Source organism: Panthera pardus, unplaced genomic scaffold (genome assembly GCF_024362965.1).
Source record: "Panthera pardus isolate Hobbes unplaced genomic scaffold, ASM2436296v1 HiC_scaffold_12, whole genome shotgun sequence".
Taxonomy (NCBI): Eukaryota; Metazoa; Chordata; class Mammalia; order Carnivora; family Felidae; genus Panthera; species Panthera pardus.
Genome location: NW_026526677.1, coordinates 18,688,747 through 18,704,220, shown reverse-complemented (window position 1 = coordinate 18,704,220; position 15,474 = coordinate 18,688,747).

The following is a 15,474-nucleotide window of genomic DNA, read 5'->3' as shown; positions in this document are numbered from 1 at the left end:
GTCACCATCGAGAGCTCACTTTTCTTTTTTCTTTTTCTTTTTGGTTTCTTTTTCTTTTTCTTTTTTCTTTTTCTTTCTTTTTCTTTTTTCTTTTTCGTTTTTCTTTTTCTTTTTCTTTTTGCTTTCTTTTTCTTTTTCGTTTTCGTTTTTCTTTTTCTTTTTGCTTTCTTTTTCTTTTTCTTTCTTTTTCTTTTTTCTTTTTCGTTTTTCTTTTTCTTTTTCTTTTTCTTTTTGCTTTCTTTTTCTTTTTCTTTTTCGTTTTTCTTTTTCTTTTTCTTTTTGCTTTCTTTTTCTTTTTCTTTCTTTTTCTTTCTTTTTCGTTTCCTTTTCCTTTTCCTTTTTCTTTCTTTTTCTCTTTCTTTTTCTTTTTTTTTTTTTTGAGAGCTCATTTTCTTTACTCTCCAGGGCTGATCCACATGCAAATGGCACCACTTTCTAAATCTGCCGCCATGTCTGCATTTTCCCCATCCCTCTCCTTCCAATTCTCCGTCATCACCCCCTCAGCTCCCTGCATGGTCCCCTAAGTGGTCTCCGGCTTGCCCCCCACCTCCCCAACCACCCACTCTCCACTGCATGGCCACCGTGACCCTCATATCCTCACGGCTCTGGATCCTTCCTAACAATCGAGCATAACTTAAATTTCAGCTCCTCAGGTAAGTGTCTCCTGACCACTTGTCTTAAGTCACTCCCCCTACTCCTCACTTTCTATCCTTTTACCTTACCTGTAGCCCTTCCGACTATTTGAAACTATCTTATTCATTTATTTGCTTACTTGCTGTTGCCTAGAAGGTGAGTTCCTTGAGGGCAAGGGGCCCTCTGGCTTATTACTATATCCCCAACACATGATAAGGGCTTGGTAAATATTTGTTAAAGGAGGGACTAACATCAATACTGGTCATACTGAATTAATTTGGAAATGCCTCCAATGTCACCTCCTCTCTGAAGCCGTCTCTGATTTCCCAGGGAATTTTGTGCCTGTGTCTACTGGCTAGCTGCCCTATGGTTGAACTGGAACCAGACCAGTGGGTCCAGAGCTGCTGGTAGGAGCTGCAGGGTTTCTCTGGGAGAAGCGCTGAACCCCGTTGCCTCAGAGGCCTGGAAACATCGCCCAGAAACAGCCTAGCACAAGCAAGGAGCCCCATCCCCACCTTGCGGCTGAGGTCAGGGCCCAAAACTAGCAACAATTTTCAAAAGAGGGAGAAAACTCCAACCACCGACCGCAACGTAATGAAATGAGAAAGCCACCCAGAGAAAATTTGCATTTTAAAAACTGCGATCTTCCAGGGCTTGGTTTTACCAACTCAGTGTCTGGTTGCTGATCCATAACTCAACTCCTCACCCCGTATGTGGAGCCTCCCCGGCTGCCTCTGCCTGGCCGGTCTGATATCCTGGGGCTGCCTGGAAAGCTGGGAGCCCCTGACTTTTTGAGATGGAGAAAAAAGAGACAGCAAACTCTGGTTGATCTGGGCTTGGGATGTGGAGGTTATTCTGGGGTTTTGAATAAGGAACAGATTTCCACACTACTATGGTGGCTGTGGGTAATGGCCTTTGGCATCACTGAATTCAAATCTTGGTTCCCCAACTATAAGCTATATGACCGTGGGTAATTCACCCAGCCTTTCTGTGTCTGTTTCTTCGCCTGTAAAATGGGGCTATAGCAATTGTGCCCACCTCTAAGAGATGCCTTGAAGATGAAATGAGCGAATGCATATAAAGTGCGACGGTTGTCTACCCACAGTTTCAGTGTTTGCTTTTAATATTATCCTTGATCCGCCCCGATCGACTTCCCACAACACAATCTTAAAGCAAGTCATGATAAAATTAGATCTCAAGCAATTGAAGATGCCTGTTACCGCATTGCCCTTTCGACAGGCAGGTGCTAAGTCGGGAGTCTGAGTCTCGTCAACCAACCTGAAAGTTTAGAGTCCTAACTTAGATCATCAGAAAGAAAACATACTCGACCCGATAGGCCGTTTAGGACTAAGACCCACCCTGTGTCTCCCTCCTCTCCTACAATCTAGCATAGAGAATAATCTTTTTGAAGCATAGATCCAAGAGGCAAGAAGATTCTTTTCGTCCACCGGCAAAGAGCGAGATAATTCATGGAAAATCTGTTATAGACAATAGGACAGCTTGGTACGATGTTTAGTTACGAAATAAGTGTACAAAGCTCGGTAGCTTTCTTATAGAGCAACAATAACCAGTATAATGGAAATTAAAAATCTGTCCACAGAGGCAAGAATAATAACAATAATAAATGAAGTGTTGGGAATAAATTCCATAAAAACGTGTAGGCTTATATGAAATGTATGCTTATATATTTATTATACGCGGGTTAACGATCTGGGTCTTGGCCACTGAGGGGCATCCAAGGTCTTCACCTGGGTCCATTAAGCAACTCGCTTAATGCCCAGCATGTCTAATGTCCATCGCTCATGGGGGGGATTTTGACATCCACATAGACTCATTATTCATTTTATTTCTTTTTGGCCATTCTTTCGGTATCTTAAGACAATGTCAACACCTGTGACATATACATGTAAAATCCCCAAAAGCATAGAAATGAGGACTTGAAAAAATAAAAACACACTGTAGCTTGTTCTTGTCTGGAAGGACCCAAAATTATACAAATGCAAATTTTCCTAAAAGGTATCAAAAAACTCAACCCAATCTTAACCAAAATTCCAGCATGGTTTGTTTTTTTGTTTTTTTTTTTTTTTTTTTTTTTTTTTTTTACTTCTGGAGCCTGACAGCACAATCCTGAGTTTTACCCAGAAGAATAGGTAGAAGAGAAGAGACGTCTGGGGCCAAATGAGAAAAGAGGGAGAAGTTGCACCAGCAGATATTGAAACACACTGTAAGGATGGACAGTACAGATGCTTGGATGCGGGATCAAAAACAGGCAGGTCAGTAGAATGGAGCAGAAAATGCCACTTCATATGGAAACCTAGGACACTGGAAGAGACTTCTAATCAGAGGCGAAAGATGTATTATTTCATAGATGATGTGGGCAACTGGCTGGCCATTTGGGGGGGGAAAAAGATGGATTCATACTTCTCTCACCAGAATAAATTCCAGATGGAATAAAATTTAAATGGAAAAACCCACACCATAAAAGTATTAGAAAAAAAAAAAACTATGGAAGAATATTTTATGAGGATAAAGCCTTTATAAAGTGGCAAATGAGACCCAGAAGCCTTAATGGAAAAGATAGGCAGTTTGAGGTTTTACAGATTTTATAGTAAAATACGTTGCAAGTAAAGTTGAAAGACCAGCTTCGCTTGGGAGAAAATAGGACAGAGGTAGATTTCCTCTCCGTAAGATAGAAAGAGCTGCTACAAATCAATGAGCAAAGAAAAAAGCAAGGAGCCTGAACAACATTCAAAAAAATGATCAATCTCTCTAATAATAAAGGAAATGAAAATTGGAACAATGAAATGTATTCTCCCCACGACACTGACAGTTTGCAAAGATCAAATACTCAGAGTTGGCTAAGAGGTTGGGAAACAGGCGTTTTCATTCGCTGCTGGTGGACGTATAAATTGGTTCAAGCTTTTCAGAGAGAAATTTGGCAAGATCAACAAACATTTTAAGTGTGCCAAATGTGTAGAATACGTCTCCGTCCTCTTTTAGGCTCTTAATACAGATCTTTCCCTGGGAGAACAGCTGTGGTGTGGTGGGCACTGTGGTGAGTCGCCCAAAGCTCCCTCCAGCTACTGAGAAGATTGACGGCTGAGGGCTCACAGCTGTGACCAGCCCCACCCAACCACCCAGGGATTGCTCTTGGCGGGAACGGAACATCTTGCCCAAGGTCATGCTGGCCTCCTGGGGCAGCCTGCGGTCCAATGACTGGTTAAGGGAGGTACTTGAAGATCTAAGCTTGTAGCCCCAATCTGGGGTGACTCTTCAGGGTTGCTCTGGCTCCGGAACTCCCTGCGGGATGGGCCGAGGCTTCTGTTGTGTCTGCATTGCAGCCCATTTCTTCCTGGGCCCAAACGTGCTTCCTGCACCCCTTTCCGACGTTGATGTTGAGAACATCTCCCGATAAACCTCCCACAAGCAAATCTCTGTCTCAGAGCCTGATTCCCAGGGCCCCTGACCTGTGACGTTGGGTGCCATGAGTGATCCAAGAAGGCAGACTTTATTCTTTTTTAATTTTTTTTAATGTTTATTTATTTCTGAGACTGAGAGAGAGAGACAGAGCATGAGTGGGGGAGGAGCAGAGAGAGAGGGAGACACAGAATCCGAAGCAGGCTCCAGGCTCTGAGCTGTCAGCACAGAGCCTGACGTGGGGCTCGAACTCACAGACCGTGAGATCATAACCTGAGCCGAAGTCGGATGCTCAACCGACTGAGCCGCCCAGGCACCCCAAGAAGGCAGACTTTAAAGTGGGGTCTCGGGGCTGGATTATTTGACGCCTGACGGCAGTGGGGACCCATCACTGTTGGTTTGTGGAGCGTTGGCATCACTAGTCTTTGACTAGTGGTGAACTAAGATGACTCAGACAATGTCATGGGAGTTTGACAAGTATGGGGGAAGGAATTCTAAGGACAATGGAATTGAATGACTGTTGCTAGGGCAACAGATACCCTGGAGATAGACAAGGCCAGGCTGAGGGTGTTGAATCAGCAATGAAAAACTAATTGTGAAAGCCAGAGGGCCTCTTTGGCAGCTGAGGGCCAGAAGGCAAGAAAAGCTGAGGATCTGGTCCAGGACATCTATGCTTAAGAATAGAAGAGCTCCGGGGCGCCTGGGTGGCGCAGTCGGTTGGGCATCTGACTTCAGCCAGGTCACGATCTCGCGGTCCGTGAGTTCGAGCCCCGCATCAGGCTCTGGGCTGATGGCTCGGAGCCTGGAGCCTGTTTCCGATTCTGTGTCTCCCTCTCTCTCTGCCCCTCTCCCGTTCGTGCTCTGTCTCTCTCTGTCCCAAAAATAAATTAAAAACGTTGAAAAAAAAAAAATTTAAAAAAAAGAATAGAAGAGCTCCAGGGGCCCCTGGGTGGCTCAGTTGGTTAAGCGGCCGACTTCGGCTCAGGTCATGATCTCTCGGTCCGTGAGTTCGAGCCCCGCGTCGGGCTCTGTGCTGACAGCTCGGAGCCTGGAGCCTGTTTCAGATTCTGTGTTTCCCTCTCTCTGACCCTCCCCTGTTCATGCTCTGTATCTCAGTGTCTCAAAAATAAATAAAATGTTAAAAAAAAAAATTAAAAAAAAAAAAATAGAAGAGCTCCAGAAGAGCTCCAGGGCAGGAATTGCTATGAAAAGCCAGAGCTTTGTGCAGGAGTAAAACCCTGAGACATGAGGTGGGGATATCTGGATTGATACACATGAAAATCTTCTGTCCCCAGATGACCTTGAATCTTCTGACCATTGTTTGCAGGCAATGAAGAGGTGTCTGACTCACAAAGCAATATATGCCTTCCTTAGGATGTCCCCTTACCTTCCCTCCTGACCTTCAGACCAATAACTAGGACTGATTCACAAGATAACTCAGGCAGGCAGAGGTGTGCGGGACCTGCGAGAGGAGGAAGTCACCGTACTCTGAAGGAAATAGCCGGCCAGAGTTGGTTAAGAGAAAATGGCATCGCTAGGGCTGGATAGGCCACCACCACGATATTTCTTAATCTATACAATTAAATTAAGGAATAAATAATCAGGAGTCTGAGAAAAGCCACCTAAATAAAAAGCCATGATCCCTTGACCAGTTTCTGATCCCGAGTCAGTTTTCACATCTAGAACCCATTGGCTGAAGAAGAGGCTGGGTCTCCAGAAGGAAGGAGCCTGTAATCCCAGGGCAGGTGGATACAGAAAGGATTTCCCCAGCCCTTCCACCAAAGGGACCTACAACCATGCGCTTGGGTAATTGAACATTGGAGGAAAGATTTGAAGACTAAACATTTTGAGGACTATGAAACACAAGAGCATGGCATTGACATTGATACTCAAGGACTCAGCATCATCACGGGCTTTATGTTAGAGTGGTGGGAGGTGTATGAGAGCCAGGCCCAGCTTACAGTGGGTCCATGGGTCCATCGTGTTACTCAGACCATTTTCCTGGTCCCCACATTTCTCACAGGAGTGTCCATACTTGGAAGTTGGCAGAACACTTTGGGTCCTTGGTATATGGAGTAAGACCCAAGTGTAGACTTTGGAAACTGACCTCCTCACCCTGATTAAGATGGTCAATAATAAACAATATTGACTCCCAGGGTTGAGAGGGATGGATGAGGGATGACAGCAATGAGTGCTGCTTTTGAAGTCCTGGTCCCCTACAAAATCCAGGGAGATCCTGAAGGATGACAATGTGCTACTGCACATCGCACTGGGTGACAAGCCCCTGTCACAGCCGTGTCAGATGTGGCTTCTTTGCTAGAACCGACCAGAGGGGGCTCTAGGAAATGGTATATGACCCTTGACATGGTGAACGTATTATTTTCTCTCAAATAGGAGGGTCAGGGACAGTTTGCATTCACTCAGTAGAAGCCACGGTCCACATTCACCGGGACGGCATCAATGTTAACCAGACAAGATCCAACAGTAAGTGGCAAATACCCTGGAAACCTTGGTACAACATGTGCTCCAGAGAGTGGGAGGTGGTTTTCGAAGGTTCACGAGCCACATTAGTGAAGCTTGGGGGTCCAGTCTGGCCCTGGTCTAGAGCATCCCAGGACGTTTCCTCTGAAGTAAAGGTCAGATTATTGCATCGCACGCCTGTCCCCACTCAAACAGAAGTGCAGCGTCCCGTAGGCCTCTTCAGGTTCTAGAGACAGCGTATTTCACACGGATGATATGGATGGTGATCCGGATGATACGGAAAGCGGCCGGCTTTGAGCAGAGACCAGAGCAGGATGGGTCTGTAACAGATCCAGACTCTAGAGCAAGCAGCCCAGCTGCATGGGCCATACGACACATCAGACTATGTGGTGTTGGAGCTCTCCATGGTGGGGAAAAAGTGCTGTGTAGATTTTACGGCCAGCTCTGATAGGAGAATCTCAGTGTAGACCTTTGAGGGTTCTGGGGCAAGGTCATGCTACCTGCAGCGGAGAATTACACAGTTTTCAAAAACAGCCCCGGAAACGATGCTGTGTACTGATAGAGCACCTGACCATGGGACGTCAGGTCTGTCTGCAGCCACAGCTGCCCATCACTAGCAGAGTTCGGACGATATTGCAAAGCCGTGAGCTGGCGTAGGCCCCACAGGGCCAGACGATGCAAGTAAGCCGTCCAAGCTGATAAACCAGCATCATCTGCCATTGTTCCACCGGCACCTGCAGCTCTCACCCTGTGTCCATATGCAGGATCCCTTACAAACACCTGACAGAGGAGGAAAAAAAAAATCACAGCTGGGGTAGCTTGATGTTGGGTGCAAGTGACAGATAGATCCCCACTGCATTCGGCCTCACTCAGGGTTAGCACTGAAAAACAGTGTGGAGGGAAATTCTCCCCTGGGCAGTTCTGGGCAGTGACCTGGCAATCCACTTAGTGCAGAAAGAGAAGTGGCCCAAGGTTGGAATAGACACGGACCCCCGGGCCGTGGCGGATGGCTTGACTGCCTATCCAGAAGCCTGGAAGGAGCACATTTGGAAGACTGGGAACAAGGAAGTCTGTGGAAGAAACATGTAGATGGATTTAAGGGCATAAAGTGTGACGATCTTTCCATCACATGCTAATACCCGCCAGAGAGCATCCGCCTCAGAAGAGGCACTAAATGACCAAGCAGAGAGAATGACTCAGCCAGACGATGTCGGCCAACGTGGTATCGGCTGCAGCCTGCACTCAAACAGAGGAATCACGGTGGCAGGGGTGGGGGCTGTGCTTGGGAGGGACCCGCTTCTCAAGGATGGCCTAGCTATTGCCACTGCTGAATAGCCAACGTGCCAGCGACGGGACCGATGTTGAGCCCCTGATGTGGCACCTTCCCTCGAGGAGACCAAACAGCCACTCGGGGCGCTGGATCCCTCTATCCAGGAATGAGCAGATCTATCTTGACTGAGATGGGCACAAACTCAGAGAACGAGCTTGTCTTTTCTGCCTGCAGGGCTTTAGCCAATACCTACTAGTTATGCAGGTTCTAGCTGTGTGTTCACGCACCCAACGGGATCCCACGGAACAGTGCATAGGACCAAGGGACCCCCTTTAGAGCAAAGGAAGTACAGCCGCCTTCCGCCATCTTCCAAGCACATCATTCCAAGCTGTTTTCATCATCACATTTTTCTGACTCTGGTCCTCCTGTCTTTCTCTTATAAGGACTCTTATGATCAAATTGAGCCCACCTCAGTCATCCGGGATTCTCTCCCCGTCTCAGAATCCTTAGGTTAACCACACCTTCAAATTCCCCTTTGCCATGTAAGGCAACATATTCATGACAGCCAAGCATGAAAGCCTACCTATAGTTCTTTGACACACTACGGTTTGAAATCTAGTGATCTGAAATCTAGTGTCTGATCTTGGCCGGGACCGAGAACAGAGCAAGGCCATGTTGATTTTGACCAGTCCAAAGGCTAATGGTTTGGTGAGAGCTGAAGGGTGGCGATGGTAGGGACCCTGGGCAGAGAGATTAGCCCGGGGTCTCTGCACAGGGTGGCGATGGAGAATGTGATACGCAGAAGCTGACGGGATGACACTGTTGCCTTGGTAAGACAGCCTTCGAGCCAGAGTCCGTGAATAGACCCCCGCCTCCTTGCCATCGCAATTAGAACACAGGAGAAACTATTGCTTCTGAGAGCCAGAGCTGCATCAAGGGGTCATCCTCAGGGCCTTGTTCCACAGGTGGAAGGTGGGGTGATAAAAAGGATCCTCCCTCATGGTGCTGTCACAAGCATCCGTGAAGGGTAGATGTAAAGGGCATCAATCACGTGGTGCCAGGCACGTCGTGGGGCTCAGGGAGTATTAGCCGTTGAGACGGAGGCAGCCCTGTGTCCACCAAGATCCATGCTGCCCTTCCAGAGTGCAGGGTCATTGCTGGCAAACAGCCGTCCAGCCAGGGACCACATTTGCCAGCCCTCTGGCGTCTGCCCGCACTTGTTCTGGTCAGTGGGATCTGAGTCGAAGGGAGGAATCTCTCCCAGGCTCAACCCATGCCATCCCTCCTCCATACCAGCCCTTGCGTCCGGTGGCCGAATGTTGATGTCCAGCATGACATCTGAACCCGGAGAGTGAAGACGGCAGAACCTCCATCCACCTGAGTCCCTGAATACACAGGGCTAGCATCTTGCTGGCATCTCGCTGCCATTTAGACTTCATGTGAATGAGAAATACACTTCCGTATGTCGAGCCACTGAGATCGTGGGATTTACTCTTTGTGTATCATCAACTAACCGTACCTTAACTGGTGACAGTTGTCAGTGCTTAGTTGGCCAGCTGATCATCCTGAAAAATCCAACCCAAGAAATAAACTCGGAATGAGACTGAGAGAGAAACCTCAATAAATCTGAAAGTTGAGGGATGGGGCAATACATCAATTACGACCCTCAGGTACCAGGACTGCCCCTGCCGGACCGTTTGGGGCATACAAGCTACATGTCGGACCTGCTCATCCGACGGGGGTGATGGGCCTGCTCATCACGACGGATCCGAATCATTAAGCCCTCCCAACGTGTTGCTTCTCAGATGTTCTGTGGTTTTCTTGAGGTTGCACCATTGGAGAGCAGGGGAGCTGGGATTCAAGTCCAGGTACGTGCTCCCCGTGCCAGACCCCCTCCCTGGTCGGCTGCTGGGAGCTGGTTGCCAGACCCACAAGGAGATTGTTAGTTTCAACGATATCCAAGACATGGCTACAGCCATCGTATTAAGATGCTTAGAATCAGATCCACATAATCAACAGAAAAGTCCTCTGGAGAGGTCTTTAGTTTATGATTCCGGGGCCAAGAAGTCTAAAAAATTTGAGTTAGAAGATCTAGAAAGAGAGGATGACCTGGCCTGTTTTCTCCTCTCACTTCCTCTGTCTGGCCGACATCATTAATGTTTCTGGCATTTTTATTCTTGGCTCTTTACCTCAAACGAAACAAAACAAAACAATGAAGCTTATTTATTATATTTTAGATTTTGAGATTTATGGGTTCACAGTTAAATAATCTTATGGGGATTAGGAGCAGGGTGAACTCTCATTACAAATGTCAATATCTTTGGGTCCCAGATCCCCGAAGAGCCATCTAAAAGAGTCTGTATTTCATAAGCACGCATTAGTAATATGGCATGTTAATATTATTCATTATCTGTTGCCACAATAATGCTGAGTTATGGCCACAGAGACTCAGAGGCATACACCAATAAACGTGTATTTGGCTCAAGCGTCTGTAGGGTTCTGCTGATTGGGGGCGGGCTTGGCTGGGCTTGGCTGGTGTCGGCGGCATTCACCCGTGCCCCCGCGGCCAGCTGTGGGTTGTCTGGGCAGCTCTGCTGATCTTGGCTGGGTTTGCACACATATCTGGAGTTGGCTGGCTCTCAGCTGATCTGGGATGGCATTTTCTGAGATGCTGGACTGACTCAGCTCTGCTACACCAGTCCCATCCTCCAGCGGGATAGCCCGGACCTATTCTCAAGGGCAGGTGCAGAGGAACAAGAGGAGGAAGTGGAAACACACAGATGCTTCTCAAAGTGTATGCCTGTGTCACATTTGCTAACATCCGGTTGGTCAAAGCAAGTCACATGCCCAAGCCACAGTCAGAGAGGAAGGACACCAAACAGGTATAGAGCAGAGGGTATAGGGAGGGGTAAAGAACTTGGCAGTAGGGGGAGGGGAGGAGGCCTTAATGCCTTCCATCTACCACAAAACTGATCACTCACTGTGTATTTACTGTGAGCCAGCTCCTGAGTCACGTCCTTTGTACATAGGACCTTCAGTGCTCAGGAGTTTGATCATTCTGCTCCTGATTTAGAGCCTCAGAGAGGTGGAGTGACTCGCCCAGGGTCACACAGCTGGCAAAGAGCAGGGCCGAGACTGGAATTTCAAGCCTGCCGACTACAGGGGGTGACTGTCCATATCAGCGCGTGTCGTGGATAGAAGTATTTTTATTATTAATTTTGAGGATGTGTCGCACCGTAACTGTTCAGACTCCTAACTTAAGCAGAAGATCGATGTCGAGGGTCTGGGCCTTTGTTGGTTTGTTAGTGTGAACAGTTTGGATGTAAAATTTTCATATGAAATGATTACTCCCAAATAACAAGAACTTAATGAGAACTTACCATGGGACGAGCACTAGGAACCTCACATACATTACGCTTCGTTAAGGGCTTGCAATGACCTTGGAGCGTGGCATCATCTCTCCTTCACTTGACGGATGCTGGTAAGGGGCACATCTGGGCTGTAACACAGGCAGGATGACGCCAGAGCGCAGGCTGCTGACCATCTTGCTAAACGGCTCCCTTCCTTTGTTCAGTAGAGCGTGCTGTGTTTGGGGCCGCCTTGGGGACAGTCAGCCGGGTCCCCACGAACCCCTCTGCCTTCACAGCACTCCTCTTTATCTCAGGTGATCGATTCTCGGGCAGGGATGAGCCAAACCCGGGGTGGCGGTGGGTGGAGGGGAAGGTTCCCGAGCTGCAGCCAGGAAACTGTGCCGAGGGTGGGGGACCTCTGCGCAGAGTGAACAGGCGCTGGCCATGGGGACCCGGCTTCCTGGCAGTGCAGCCTCCAAGATGGATGGCCATGGCCTTTGGGGCTGGACAACCTCTTCTCAAGCCTTTGATGCCGAAAGCAGAACGAATGTGAGCCGGCCGCCCGGCCGCAGCTGCCTCTCATTAGGGCCTGCTTCCTCCGGCCCAGGACAAGGTGGACCCGCGTGGTAAGCCGGGGCAAACACCAGATGTGTCGGCCACAGCTGGCTGCAGAACCTTGCTCTTGACTTCTCGCCCCCCGCCCCTCACCCGACGTCCCCCGGTTCTCCCAGCCAGAATCTGAAATCGGAATGGGCCCCCCCCTCCCTGCTCCCACCACTTTCCCCCACACGTCTGACCCGTCAGCACATCCCGCCCGCTCTGCTTTCAAAATATGTCCCTGCCTAACCTCTCTCTCCACCCCCACCTCCACCTCCGCTGACGTGGCCCGAGCCAGGCCACGTTCTGTCCCTCCTGATGGTTGCGGTAGCCTCCCGTTACGGGTTGAAAATTCAAACGTGTTCAATTCCTGTGTCCAAGTCCTAGCTCCCCCGTACCTGGGAATGTGGCCTTATTTGGGAAGAGGGTCATGGCAGAGGTAATTAGTTACGATGAGGTCACCCTGGAGGAGGAGGGCTCCTAATCCAATATGCCTGGTGTCCTTATAAAAAGGGGCAAATCTGGACACGGACAAGGACACAGGGAGAGCACCACATGAAGAAGAGGCAGAGATCAGGGTGGCCAAAGGTTGCCTGCAAACCACCGGAAGTTGGGGGGACAGGCATGGAACACATTCTCCCTCCCATTTTCCGAAGGAACCAGCCTTGGGGACACCTTGATCTCAGACTTCCAGCCTCGGGAAGAGTGAGACAATCATTTCTGCTGTCCGGGCCGCCCGGTCTGTGTTTCCTTGTTGCCACAAGCGAACCAATGCACCCCTGAACCGGATTCCCTGCTTTCTCTCCTGCGCTGCTCCCCTCCCCCACAGGCATATTACACTCCACGGAAAATGGAAATTTCAGAATTCCGATCTGGGCCACGTAACCCCTGCTTAGAATTTTGCCACAGTCTACCGTGGCCTGCGAGGCCCCAGAAGATATGGACGCCACTCACACCGGGCTCCGTGTGCTACCTGAGCATGCCAAGTCCTTCCAGCTAAGGGTCTTTGCACATGCTGAGCCCTCACCCCTGTTCCAAGTCTTTGCGTGGTCACCTTGGCTGAAGAACCAGGGAGGCATGGACATCAGATGCCATCATCATGACGAGGAGGAGGACGGCGTTAGAAAGGGAAGGGGCGCGGGGCGCCTGGGTGGCTCAGTCAGTTGAGCCTCTGACTTTGGCTCAGGTCATGATCTCACAGTTCACGAGTTCAAGCCCCGCGTCGGGCTCTGTGCTGACAGCTCAGAGCCTGGAGCCTGCTTCGGTTTCTGTGTCTCCCTCTCTCTCTCTGCCCCTCCCCTGCTCGTGCTCTGTCCCTCTCTGTCTCTTAAAAAATAAAATAAAAAGTTAAAAAAAAAAAAAAGAAAGAAAGGGAAGGGGCAAGGAAGGGCCCTGATGGAAAGCTGAGGGGAGGCTCTGCCCAGCTCACAGCCTCCAAAAGGAGAGTTTTATTTGCCAGAGATTTTCAAGTTTTGATATGATATGAAGTTCCAGACTCTTACCTCCATTCTTCTCCAGGGACTTGTGTGACCTTAGATGAGTCTCTGGTCTAGTGATAGAGCCTCACTTTACCCATCTGCAAAATGGATCTGTGCATAACCTCATTTAATCCTCCCTCAAACAGTGTAAGGTAGGGGGTGCCTCCCTCAACAATAGATGATATTGCTATATTCATTTCTTTGAGAAAAACTGAGGCGGGTATTGATAAAGTCACTTGCCCAGCACGAAGAAAGGCACAACTGGGATTTAAACCCGGATGTCCTTAGCTCCAGAGTCCGCATCCTTGGCCACCTTGCATAGTGCCTTCAAGAAGTTGGACCTGTGACTGTCCACGTCCGTAAAATGGGCCGGCGTCCGTGGAGGTGGGGTTACGAGGCATTGGGGTGCATCTCCAGTGTAATTCTACAGAGACGCTCTGAAAGGCGAAGTCCACGCAGGTAGAGCGTAACGTGAAAAAGCACCCCACAAGTACACGCACATGAGATGACAGGCACACGAACCCCCTGGGTGCTGTCTGCTCTGTGGCTTAAATAGGAGAGGAATCCCAAAGACACAGGTCACGCTCTGTGGGCTCTCCCCAAAGGCAACAGTCACTGCTCTTAGAAAGAGGGGGCAACAGCTGGGGTAACCCCTGAGATTCTTGTCAAGATGGGGATGTTCCCACTGGGACATGGGCCCCGTGTCTTTGACCTTACGCCAGCTCTGAGTTAGAAAAAAAAAAAAAAAGAGTATAAGCAATGTCACAAAAGCTCTACGACTGGAGCAAAGTTTGAATCTACGTGAACAGACTTCTTTTGAACATCCCTAATACTGATCGCATATTATTAATGGGAAGTCCCCATATACAGCTTACCTGTCACCTGAGTAGCAGCCACTGACCAGCACCCAGCCTATGTAGGGGGCCAGGCCGTGGGCTGAGACCCTTACACACAGGCCCCCCCTTCGGCGCTCACACAAGCTTCTGAGGTAGGTGGCAAGGAAAAGGAAACCGACCTTCAGCGATGGTGGACAGGGGAGCCCACGCTCTCATCATGCTGGGATCGTGGCAGGTGAAGAAGCGACATCTTAATAAGTTTCTCTGTAACTTTCTTAACCCTTTGACACTCTCCACCTCTCACCCCAGGATATTGCGCCTTTAGCTTTAAGTAGCCCTTAGCTATTGTCCCTCCCCAGGAGGGTGTCGCAGGCAAATGAAAAAGAGCAAAGATTCCCAAATTCAACTATGATTTGATGTCATTCAGGTGAAAAGCTGGGCAATTTGGAAAGAGGGTTTTTTCGGGAACAGCAGAACTTGGGGACGTCACAGGACGCTTTGTCTCAGAACAGGGGCGCTGCCAGCCCTGGGGCAGAGTCCCCAGAAGGTGGGAATACCGTCCCCTTGACACTGGGAGCTGGGCAAGCAGAAGGAAAGGGTGCCTCGGTGCCCAGGGTAAGCCCACAGGCCTGGAGCACAGCCCTTTGTCCCAGCAAGTGTGACAATGGCCACAGGAGGGGGCCCATGTCAACATCAACCCCCCCCCCCCCCCCCCCCCCCGGCTTCCCCCGCCCCCAGCAATCAGGGCCTGGAGCGGGGGCACAGAGCTAGGTGTGTGGGATCTCTCCAAGCCCAGAGTATGATGTGAGGGCCTCCGGTGTCCAGGACACCTCCCCCCTGCCTCCATGGGACTCATGTTGGCTAAGCCACAGAAAGGAGGGGGAGGTTGGGAGAGCCCCGAGCTAGGAGGAGCTGGCAGGGGGAGGCCAGAAGGAGGCGCAGCTGCCTCCAGGGTACCAGTGAGAGAGGAGCTGAAAGCTGAGAGCTGTCACAGGATGGAAGTTGGGGGGGGGGCACAGATCCCCACCTCAGGCTCCTCCCGCCAGTAAAAGCCTGAGGGACTCATGGCTGTCAATGGGTGCGTGAGACTAAACTTTACCGCATCTGTAGAATAAGGGCTCCTGATAAATTAAAGTTTATCACAGGAAAAGATGGTTTCATGTATTTGCACACTGGGGTGTATGGCCTGTAAAACTTACACCTGCCTGATTGGGCCATCTCACGCTGTGAGGTGGTCCCTGATAGAATGTCCAGCTCTCTGCACACTGACCCACCCTACACACACACACACACACACACACACACACACACACACTCAGGAGGGTCTCTCTCTGACCCTGTGATGGCAGAAAACGGCCACCCCCACATATGTCCACGTCCCAATTCCCAGAACCTGTGCCGTGCTATGTTCC